Source organism: Alligator sinensis, unplaced genomic scaffold (assembly GCF_000455745.1).
Source record: "Alligator sinensis unplaced genomic scaffold, ASM45574v1 scaffold172_1, whole genome shotgun sequence".
Lineage (NCBI taxonomy): Eukaryota > Metazoa > Chordata > Crocodylia > Alligatoridae > Alligator > Alligator sinensis.
Window position 1 is genome coordinate 904,705 of NW_005842168.1, and position 2,887 is coordinate 907,591.

General features: G+C 48.1%; 1 long non-coding RNA gene across 1 annotated transcript in view; it reads left to right on the forward strand.

The window, feature by feature from the left end:
* Positions 1-747, forward strand: part of LOC112550635 — a 5,430-nt gene extending 4,683 nt beyond the window's left edge. Inside the window, exon 3 of the long non-coding RNA XR_003094560.1 lies at positions 361-747. This is a non-coding gene — a long non-coding RNA (uncharacterized LOC112550635). The remainder of the gene's footprint in view (positions 1-360) is intronic.
* The last annotated feature ends 2,140 nt before the right edge of the window (positions 748-2,887 follow it).

Genomic DNA, 2,887 nt, shown 5'->3' on the forward strand with positions numbered 1-2,887 from the left:
GGACAAGAAAACACAGGTACCATTGTAGATTGTTTTTCTCTGGTTGGTGAAATGAATGACTGTCCAGGATGAAGCTTTAATCCTATGAACACAGCTTCTTTCATTTCCATACCTTTCTACCCTTCCTGTAACCTTACCTCAAGGCATCTACCCCTGCACATGCCCATTCTCTCTGCTTTCTTCCTTCTCATTCATTCCATACTATGTATTAACCATCACTTCTCCTCCACCCCTCGCTGTCTTTCATTCTCCTTTTCATCTATTTTTCCTCTCCTTGTCTTCCACATTCTTGTCACCTTCGCTTTGTGAGCATGTTTTGAGGAAAGAGCTTTCCTTTCTTGTTCTCTTTTATATTCACAGGCGCACACAGAGTCAAAATGAGGCCAGGGAGAGACATTACACTTTTACCAGTACAAGTGATGGGAAACCAGTCTATACCTGTAACAGAAGAGAAGTTCAGCACACAAAACTGCTTTGTACCCATGACCGGTTTGTACCCAGGACCAGCACAGAAGTTCAGCACGCATAGTTTGGTTTAAAAACGGTGGAACCCAGTCTAAGATTTGCTGCCCCATCAAAGGGGGAAACGTGGGCTCTGTTCTCTACCAATCTACACTACAACGATTACAGAAAACTGTGCAACTTAGGTCACTACCACCTCGGGCTTTTCGAATGTCTGTACCTGCCCTGATTCTTTCTGTTACTGTAAATTACATAGAAATTGCTCAGGGCCTATTAAATGTAATTTCCCAATAACCTGCAGGGACTTGCAATTCTTGTATGGTTCGTGTTTACTTGGTTGCTGTTAGACAGCTAATATCTGCTGAGGTAAGCCTTGTCCCCAGTGCCTGAATGCCGATCGATGATAATGGCAGTTATCGTTGGTGGATCAAGGGCAGGATATGGCCCACTCAGGACAGTAGCCACCCCAGAAAAGGCTGCTTATTTTTTACATGCTCAACCCTTTCTTACGAAGTAATATTCTGAATTTCACTTGCAAGCATGGGCCTTTCCCCCCAAATTTCTCTTTCCTTGTGCTATTCTTCACTAACTACACCTTTACCTTCAAAGATGCCGTAGGTTAGCCATTCTTCCTTTGGACAAGCCTCCCTCCACTGGCAGTTAACTCTTGGCCAAAGAATTGCTTGAGAACTACTTAAAGCTTTCAAGCCTCAATTCTCGGCCTCCTGCTTTCAGTGGGAGGGGGCAAATTTGACTCTAATGACCTAGGGACCTTCCCAGATGTTTGTGTTAGCCACAGCAGCCTCAGAGTTGCTCTAGTTTATACTCTGCTTCCCTATGGGATGTGGAGAGCATAGCATTAATTGATTCATAAGGCCAGAAGGGACTGCTGTGATCTTTAGCTTTACCTCCCACATAGCTTAGGCTGCAGTACTTTGCTGTATTAGATCCTGTTCAAAGCGTAGAATGTTTTTCAGGAAAAAAAACCCACCTTCATTCAAAAATGTCCAGTGGTAGATAATCCACCACAACCTTTGGTAAATTCTCAGTGATTAATTAATTATTACAACATTCAACAACAATTTATTCATCCAAACCTTCAGGCCATGCCTTTGCTGGAAATTAGCCTTGATTCCAGATGCCTGCTGCTGGCGCAGTCGCATATTCCATGCTTGGACTTGTTTAAGTGCAAATCACAGCTTTCTTATCTAAACCTGGTGTTTGCCCCAATCCAGTTACAGGCAGTCCTCAATTTACAATGTTTTAAGTTACAACATTTCGCACTTACGTTTATAAATTGACACCCTGTTTCAACTTTCTGACACCAGTTTTGACTTTACAATGCTTGATCTGACACCACGCCAGCGAACAAGTTTGCTGCACTGCCCATCTCCCTAGAGAACATCTGTCCAAACGTCCTTGGACACTGTCACAATGCAGGGTCCCCAGGGATGGCAGTGATGTCCTGTAGGCTCCGTGACCATGCTGGCTGCGCCCTAAGGGCACCTTCTAATCTCGTCTGCCATTTCTTGCTGGTATAAATAAAAAATAGGGATGCTGCCCTCGAGTTACAGCTCAGTCATGTTCCTGATGGACCCCCCTAAATCCAGCAGGTTATTAGACCCCTTGATGGGTCCAGCTCTCAGTAGATGACTCACAGGACACCCCAAGCCTTATGGGCTAGATGTGTAGCTCCAAAACCTTCCCTTTACCATACCCCATGCCTTGCAGGTGGTAATTAAATGTTGTCCCTTTTTATGAGGCCTCAATCTAGCTCAGCCTCCTGTCATCACTAGGACCTGGGCCCCTGTAGCAGCGCCCTCTGAGCTGGGGTCTCCACACCCAGTCACCTTTGGCGATGTGTAGGGGGTGCACACAGGTGCACACGCACCCCCTGAGTGTGGTGGTGCACCCCCTGTGAAAAGGTGCCACCGATGCTGCTGGCAGCGTCTGCAGGTGGTCACCAACCACTGGTTGGCACTTCCCACACCCCCCGCCACCAACAACGCCACGGCCTCCCTGCTTGACACCGCCACACTCCTGCTACCAATGGTGGCACCGCCTGCAGGAGCTCGCCATGCCCCCCAAGCCTCTGGGGGCACGTGATGTTCATGCTGGTCACTGCACCTTCTCTGGTGCCAGGCTCCCTGCAGCCCTATCTCCATGCCCGCACTGGCACTGGGCTTGCTGCAGCTCTGTTGTTGTGCCTTCACTGGCACTGGGCTCGCTGCAGCCCTAATGAGGCCTCCTCCTCCCCAAATAGCCTCATCCCCGTCCACTGGTGTACAAACAACAACCAGAATATGAGCCCCTGGGCTCTAACATAATACAAGCAGGGCAGAGTGCACACTGTCTCTTGAAAAGAGGCAAACTTCTCCCCGAGCACTAACTGCCTGGGTACCCGATGAGCTCCCGGAGCCCCATT